This window comes from Melanerpes formicivorus, unplaced genomic scaffold (genome assembly GCF_026170545.1).
Source record: "Melanerpes formicivorus ecotype bairdi unplaced genomic scaffold, bMelFor1.0.p_v2 SCAF_4, whole genome shotgun sequence".
Taxonomy (NCBI): Eukaryota; Metazoa; Chordata; class Aves; order Piciformes; family Picidae; genus Melanerpes; species Melanerpes formicivorus.
This window is the reverse complement of record NW_027142356.1, coordinates 24,970,438-24,979,517: the sequence shown is the minus strand read 5'-3', so window position 1 is coordinate 24,979,517 and position 9,080 is coordinate 24,970,438.

Genomic DNA, 9,080 nt, shown 5'->3' with positions numbered 1-9,080 from the left:
ATTGCCTAACTGATCTGATGACTTGGGTGTGGATTTTGCAAAACACCCATGGGAAAGCAAGGACAAGGATGCACAATTGCTCCCCAAAAGAGGAGAGGCACTAATCAGCAAAGTCGTTGCCTCAGGATAGTGCTGGTGCTGTTAACAACCTCCTGTGAGGTGTTATCTGAAGTATAACAGAAAAATTCAGCCATGCTTAATGAAAAAGCAGCAGAATCAGGGCCAGAAAATTATGTTCCTGCATCTTCCACTTATTCCCTGATGACAAAACATTCACCATAAACTTCTGTATATCATCTTTCCCTCTTGAAATCACACAAGCACAATATGGAGGAAATCACACAAGCACAATATGTGCCCCCTGTGGAGGACATAGGGCTTTAAAATTTTGGGTTTGACAGTTTTCCCCTCAAAACATTTTGAGCCTTGTTTGTTTTCCTCTCTCCTGAATTTCTTCAGACCCTACCCACCCGAAGAGGAGTGTAGCAAACCCACCTGCTTTCATTCTCTTCTCGCAGAGTAGACAGGGGCAGTTTGGCTTACAGCTCATACAACAGAATGAGAGCAATAGATGGGAAGGATGAGCTGACTTTCATAGGATGTCCTCCACCAGTCTCCACTGAAACACTGACAGGCCCCACTGAACAGGACCCAATCACACCTCAGACCATAAAACACAGCTGTGGGTGCATGCTGGCATCTCTCCATGATCCTCCTGTGGCAAACAGAGCCAGAACTGCCTTTGAGGCAGCATCAGCCACACCAAAGGCCAAGTGGAAGTGGAGAGGCTGAACCTCAGCTGAGATCTCACCATTTTCACTGCTCCCTGGCCCAACACAACATTTTGAGAGTGCAAAGAGGATGAAGGTGCCCAGCTTGGCTCTTTACATGGAAAAGGCAGAACTTTTAATGAACCTCACATCAAACAAGCCTTGGTGGCACCAGGAGCGAAGTGCACTTGCTCAGTAACACCAGCAGCATGATCTTCTATCTTAGCTGAACTCAACATACCTTCTGCTGGTGGCTTCAATGAGACCTTGAGATTTCTGCTTATCCTTTAAATCACACTTTGCTGGGGCTGGATTTGGAGAAACATTTGAAGACTGTGGTTAGGTGAAGAGTGAATTCTCATTAATTGTGCTCTTCCAGTATCTGAAGGAGGCCTACAGGAAGGCTGGGGAGGGACTTCTCAGGCTATCAGGTAGTGATAGGACTAGGGGGAATGGAATGAAGCTGAAGGTGGAGAGATTCAGGCTGGATGTGAGGAGGAAGTTCTTCACTATGAGAGTGGTGAAACCCTGGAATGGGTTGTCCAGGGAGGTGGTTGGGGCCCCGTCCCTGGAGGTGTTTAAGCCCAGGCTGGATGAGGCTCTGGCCAGGCTGGTCTAGTGTGGGGTGTCCCTGCCCATGGCAGGGGGGTTGGAACTAGATGATCCTTGTGGTCCCTTCCAACCCTGACTGATACTATGATCTGTTTGTAAGAAAAATAAAGATATGCACATGGAAAGTCTCAAAAGAACAACAATGTTATTCCACTTCACCTCTCCAAACCAAAATGAAAACCAGTTCTAACTCAGAGGGGTTTGTGTAGATGTCAAACCTATTGTGTGGGGGGGGGGGAGGGGGGCGGGAGGAGGAAACATAAACAGAAAAAAAAAATAATCAACAGGTTCTCCCAGACAAATTTTCATTTTTGATGAAATCTATTTCTGATGCACTCAAGGGTGAAACGTATCCAGCCTAGGAAATAAGTGTGTGAGCACCTTCCAGAAATAATCAGGAGTCAGAATGACCTTTGATTCCAGGCAAGCAAAGGCAACTGGCATGATGGATGTAGAATAAAAAAAGGTATTGCTGGAAAGCAAGGAGATTTGCATCCAGCCCCAGCAGCAGGGAAAGGGGCACTGAAATGTGCTCGTTTTACACAGAGGGCTACAGGGCCACGTTCCAGCAGACAAATGGAAGGCTTGTATTAAAAATGCATAATTTAATCAAGAGGAAAAACTACTAATCAGATGGAAATATTCAGACTGATATTGGGGTTTTAATATTAGTGTTATTAAATCCTGCTATAGTTTCTCACAGATTCACCCAAGTGTAAATTAATATAAGAAGGAACAGTTAACAACCTTACAGGGACCAGATCAAACAGCCCTGCTTGGCTGCAGGCAGCCCCCGGGCTTGTGGCATTAGGGCTAGCATCAAGGGCTCGGCATCAATGCCACCTGCTGATCTAGCAGTGCCTTCCCCACAGGTCCTGATCTCATGATGCCATCCCCATGTGTTCTGATCTAATGGTGCCATCCCCACACCTGCTGATCTCATGGTGCCAACCCCACATGTCCTGTCCTTCTCACGGTGCCTTCCCCACAGAACAGACTAAAATAAGCCCCTGTGCAATTTCTGGCACTAGGTGAATAACAGCTGAGGTCCAGTGCCAGACCAAGACGCTGCGTTGGTCCAGCACTGAGCTGCCACTCTGTGTGCCATAGCCTAAGTGTGGCCACAGGGCTGCCAGCTGCACCTGAAATCAGCCCATGCCATGAAGAGTAGGAAGCCATTCCTCAGACAGAATCAGCCTCCAGAAAACAAGGCTGAGCATTCTCCTAGTTTAGCACACTGGGTCTGGTTGTGGACTCTCCAGCTCAAGAGGGACAGGGAGCTGCTGGAGAAAGTCCAGCAGAGGGCCATGAGGATGATGAAGGGACTGGAACCTTACAAGGAAAGCCTGAGAGCCCTGGGGCTGTCTGTTTACCCTGGGGAAGAGCAGCCTGAGAGGGCACCTGATCAATACTGATCAATAGCTAAAAGGTGAGGCTGAAGAGAAAGGGCTGGGCTCTTTTCAGTGGTTCCCAGAGATAGGACAAGGGGCAATGGGCACAAACTGCAACCCAGGAGGTTTCAATTGAACATAAAGAGAAAATTCCTCCTTGTGAGGGTGCTGGAACCCTGCTGCAGCTGCCCAGAGAGGCTGTGGAGTCTCCTACTCTGGAGATTTTCTAAACCCACCTGAACATTGTGATGCTGTGCAACCTGCTCTGGGTGACCTTGCTTTAGCAGTGGGGTGAGACTGGATGATCTCTGGAGGGCCCTTCTAACCCCCAACATGGTGGGATTCTGTGAAACCTTCATCTGAAGGGTACCCAAAATATACACTTGCTAACTGGGGGGAAGACTCAGTCCATGGAAGTATCCTTCAATGGCATCCCATTCTAAGGGGAGAGGATCCAACTGCCAGTCCTCTCACTGCACGAAGAACAACTCAACAAGTCTCTGTAGCAGGACTCTCTTTACACCCTAAGTTGAGGGTGCCTTGTAGTCAGTTCTAAGCCCACACAAAAGCAGGGTAAGAGCCTGGGCACACCACTGCAGGTTGATGCCTGAGGCACCAAGATGACCTTTATCAGGCCTTGGTGTTTGTCAGGGTGGTTGTACCTGCTACGAGTGGGTGTCTGGCTGAAAGGGCTGCTTTGAGTTCTGCCACGATGCAACCAGAGCTGGCTCAGGTAGTGTCCTGAGCCACAATCTCACCTCAGGTTTGCTTCCTACTATAGCAGCACATCCTCCAAAAGGAGAAGCCCAGCTGCCTCCAATGCCCAGTCCCAGAGAAATCATCCAAGTTAAAGCAGAGGAGGAGCAGCCCAAGCAGAGGAGCAGCTGAGGCCCAGTGCTCTAAGCAGGCCCAGCAGTGGAGGGAACCCACACACCAGCACTGCTCACACGAGACCCCTGCCAGGCAGCCCCCAAACCCCAAGAGCCTCCAAAGCCTGCTGTGAGCATTTCTGGCTGTACCCAGCATGTGAAGCAGTCACTCCTCCCTGATCTGAGCCAGGACACTTGGGGTAGTTCCCAAGCCAATGAGCACTAACAGTTTCTCCTGTCTGTGACACAGAGCTGGCACTCCCACCCTCGTCTCTGAGGGCTTTTGCTGCCCAGACCTCCGTATTAACTGTGCAGTAGAGCAGCGCTGGTAGCCAAGACTGGGACATGACTGAGTGGTGAGCAGGCAAAGGCACTGGAACAGACTGATGGCAGAGAAACCAGGAGCCTGCCCCTCAGCTGGGAGGAGATGGCATTGGCTCTGTCACTAGTAAGCATGAAATTCAGGAAGATGCCTGGTAATAGGCAGCAGCTAAAGGCACACCATGTCCTGAAACCCTTAAAGACCCAAGCACTGCTATCACCCACTCTGTCTGCTTTGCCCTTTTGGTGTCCCCTTGATTCCGAGGAGAAAGCTCAAGAGTTCACAGCTGGCAGCTGAAGCCATGGAAGGAATATGGATGAGGAAGTCAAGAGGACAGTTCTTCCACTTGTTGGAGGCACTGGAAACCAAACACTGGAAGGAAGACTCAGCAATTGAATTTCACTTCATTAGCGGGAGAATCGTTTCTAAAAGAAGAAATCATCAAGCTGGAAATACAAGAGTTGAGTAAGGAGCCTGAGAGGGGGAATTCAGACCGGGCTTCCTGCTGCAGGAGGTGCAGCAGGCTTGGCCTACACTGGATGGGCCTCTAGTGGAGAAGAGAAGCCACGGCTCGCAGCCACACATACAGAGCGCAGGGGAAGCCAGCCCTCCCCACGCAGCCTCTCAGTGCACAGCGGGCAAGGGATCCCAGGGCATGCCCCTAAAGGGGCCGGCTCTTCTGCACTGCCTACAGAGACCAGCATGGTGCTGCTGTGATCCAGGGAGGACAGCGAGATGAACATTAGCTCCTCCCTACCTATGTTCTCATCTAGCTGGGACAGAGGTTCCTACTCAACTCTTTGCCATAAAAGCGACACAGTGCCACCTGCAGAGGCACTGAGTTTGACCTGCATGGGCTGGAAGATGCAAGCATTGGATATGCTCCACTGGATGTTAACCCTTGAAGCACTCTGATGGCAGCAGTTTGACTAGAAAGCAAACTCCAAAACAAGGAGTTCCATTAGAGCTGCTCTCAAGACAGGCTCCCAAAGTAAAAACCTGGAGCCCACGATTAGGCATTAGGAAGAAGTTCTTTAAGGACAGTGAGACACTGGAACAGGTTACCCAGAGAAGTTGTGGATGCCTCATTCCTGGAAGTGATCCCTTCCAGCCCAAACCCAAAGGATTCTATGTAGGATTTACAGATGGGGGTTCATCCAGCACCAAGAGTTCATAGAATCACAGAATGGTTTGATCAAATATCATCCAGTTCTGACCCCACTGCATGGGCAGGGACACCTCCCACTAGAGCAGGTTGCTCAAAACCTCAACCAGCCTGGTTTTAAACACTCCCCAGTGTCAAGGGGCAGCCAGGAGAGCTTCTCACAGCTCAGCCTTTGGCCTTCTTTGCACAGCATAATGAGCTGCACTTTACAGGGTGAATTCCTCAGGCTGCCAAACATTTGGCACTGCTTTGCTGTGTATCACAGAACTGTTTTGCTTCCTGAATTATTTTCCTATTGATCTAGGCTCCAAAGCTTTAAATGCTGGACAGCTCTGCAACACTGAGCTTACAAAAACAGGGAGTTCAGATGAGATACTCTAAAAACCCCTCCCAACCACCACCAGAAAGGAACCCCACAACACCCACCCAGCACTAGGCACTGGAGTCCAGTTTAGAGTTGGAATAATTCCTGGTCCTGGTGAGACCATGTTCAGTGAAGAGCTCTGAGAGGATGAGCTGGCTGCTGTGGAATTAACAGATCTATGCAGATTGGTATTCCCAAGAGAGAAAAGGGAAGGGAAAATATTAAAACCTGATGCTCCTGGCAAATGAAAAACTAATGGGCCATGTTTTCCCCAGGGGATGGAAGCCCCTCTCAGCAGATTTCATCCTGATGACTACAGGAGACATGCCTCAGCAGAGAGCTCTCAGGAAGCACCATTGCAGCTAAAGAGAAACACCTGGAAAATTTCAGAGAGGAGGTGAAGGAGTGGAAGTCATCACACACCAAGACATCACGTACCTGAAGAGGCTTGAAAGGTCACAATGCAGCAGTGCAGTGCAGCTCTTTTTGTGGGTCACCAGAAACCAAAATAATTCTGCAACATTTCAACCCCAAGTTTCCACAGAATGGTGTCAGGAGTGGCATGGATTAGAACTGGAAGAGCAGCCTCTTATCACTGTGAAGCTTGTTTGACTAAACTGCATTGGCACCTGATGTTCAACCAGGCCAAGGGCTGGGTCCTGCACTGGGGTCACAACACCACATGAATGCTCCAGGCTTGGGGCAGAGTGGCTGAAAACTGCCCAGAAGAGAAACACCTAGGGGAGTCTGGCTGACAGCCAGTTGAAGATGAGTCAGTGTGTGCCCAGGTGACCAAGAAGGCCATCAACTCAGACTAGGGGGAATGGAATGAAGCCAGAGGTGGGGAGATTCAGGCTGGACGTGAGGAGGAGGTTCTTCACCATGAAAGTGGTGAAGCCCTGGAATGGGTTGTCCAGGGAGGTGGTTGAGGCCCCGTCCCTGGAGGTGTTTAAGCCCAGGCTGGATGAGGCTCTGGCCAGGCTGATCTAGTGTGGGGTGTCCCTGCCCATGGCAGGGGGGTTGGAACTAGATGATCCTTGTGGTCCCTTCCAACCCTGACTGATACTATGATACTATGATCAAGAGTAGATCAAGAGTGGTGTGGCCAGCAGGACCAGGGAAGGGATTGTCCCCCTGCGCTGGGCACTGGAGAAGGCACACCTTGAGTCCTGGGTTAAGTTTTGGGCCACTCACTCCAGGAAGGACATTGAGGAGCTGGAGCAGGTCCAGAGATAGGCAATAAAGATAGTGAAGGGTCTGGAAAACAGGGTTAGTGAGGAGCAGCTGAGGGACTTGGAATGGTTTAGTCTGGAGAAGGGGAGGCTGAGCAGAGCCCTTGTGGCTCTCTACAACTCCATGGAAGGATGTTGAAGCCAAGTAGGGGTTGGTCTCTTCTCCCTAGTATCAAGTGGAGTGCTTGGTGCCATGGTTTCGTTGATTAGATGGTGTTGGATGATGGGTTGGACTCGATGATCTCAAAGGTCTCTTCCAACCTGGTCTGGTCTATTCTACTCTATTCTATTCTACTCTATTCTATTCTACTCTAGGAGAGGAAAAACTCCACCCAAAAGGTTGTGAAGCTCTGTAACTGGCTGCCTAGTGCTGGAGCCACTATCCCTGGAGGTATTTAATGCATGCAAAGGCAGCACTTAGGGCTGGTTTAATGGTGGACTTGGCTAGGTTTACAGCTGGACTCAGTGACCTTCAGAGTCTTTTCAAACCTAAAGGACTGATTCTATTCTGTGAAAAATACTTTCCCCTCCACTCCTTTTGAAGAGCTTCAACAGCTCCAAGGGAACAGCTGGAAGACTTCCCTGTTGGTGACATCCTTGAAGCCACTCAAGTGACTTGCACTGTTTATAAACATTTACAAGTCAAACTCATGCAATTACCTGCATTTTCAACCCCACACAATTAGCAAATTACCTCCTAAATGATGGAAAAAAATCAAAGAACTCAGAACTGATTCACATTTAGTATTTATTAACACAAAAGAAAAATACTGGCCCAAAGCAGGTATTTATAACTGACACCAGGGAAGGAGCTTTTAGGAGCTGTGTCACAGTCTGCTCTTGGTCTGAATTATAAGAACACAAATTAGCTCTAATTAATAGAATCACAAAGCCATAGAATTGCTTGAGTTGGAAAAGAACTCCAAGACTATCCAATCCAACCACCAACCCAACACCACCATGGCCATTAAACCATGTCCCCAAATGCCATGTCCATGTGTTTCTTGCACACTTCCAGGGATGGTGACTCCACCACTTCCCTGGGCATCCTGTTCCAATCCCTGACCACTCTTGCAGGGAAGATATTTTTTCACATTTCCAACCTAACTCTCCCTGGCACAATTTCAGGCCATTTCCTCTCCTATTACCTGATATTAGGGAGACTAACCCTCACCTCACTGCAGCCTCCTTTCAGGAAGCTGTAGAGAGCAATGAGGTCTCCCCTCAGCCTCCTCTTCTCCAGAGTAAACCCCACGTCCCTCAGCTGCTCCTCACCAGCCCTGTTCTCCAAAACCTTCACCAGCTTTGTTGCCTATTTCTGGACCTGCTCCAGCCCCTCTATGTCCTTGGAGTGAGGGTTTCAAAACTCTTCAGTGCCCAGTGCAGGGGACCAATTACTGCCCTACTCCTGCTGGCCACAGCATTGTTGATCCAGGCCAGGACATTGGTGGTTCCTGTTTCATAATGCAAGACAGGGTACTTGCAGCAGTGTCAGAGCATCCCCCTACTCCAACAATAGATCACTACAAACAGTAGTAGCACTGCAGTATGTCAGGAATTTCTTCCTAATCACCAGCCTAAATCTCCCCTCTTCCCAGCTCAAAGCCCCTCTTCCTGGCACCCCCAGCCTTTCAGCACACCCCACTGTGGTGCAGGACATGAGCAGCAGAAGCCATCTGAGGACAAGGCTATGACTTGTGTGAACTTCAGCAGAGGTAGCACCTGAACAAAAGAAGGCTGCTCTGGGTTCTGGTCCTTCACCCCACCTCATTCAGCTGGCAGGTTAAACAGGATGCTAAAGCAGACTGGGTGTGCCCCGAAGTGAAGAGGCAGACACAGTTACTTCGTGTTCAAAACACAGCGGCGCTTCACCAGCCCAAAACCTGGCCAGGCCTGGCAGCTCTGCTGGAGGCTGTCCCTGCAGCCACCTCTGCGCTTTAGCCATGAGCAGGGCACAGCACAGCTCAGCTGCCAGACAGGCAAATGCCTGCTTCCACCACCGTGAAGAAATCAGCCACAAGGCAGAGAACATTTGCTGGATGCAAAAAGGCCTCTGCAATTACCACTTAATTGTCCTTCATGGGCCAGCACTGGGAGTCTCCTACTTTCCCCTTAAGGTTGCTCCCTCCTTCAGCAATTTTTCTTAACTGGCTACTTAATTAGTCTTCCTTCCTGGGCTTAATTGTAAATTTGTTTTGATTAATTAGCCTCAGAGCTGACTTGGCACTAACTGAAATACAGGAGCAGAGCTTAGTTTCTTCAGCACACAGGCTACTGCACCCTGGGGGAGCCTCCTCTTTGTCAGCAACAAAATTTCAAGTTCAGGTTGTGTTTGAACAAAACTTCTCCATAATT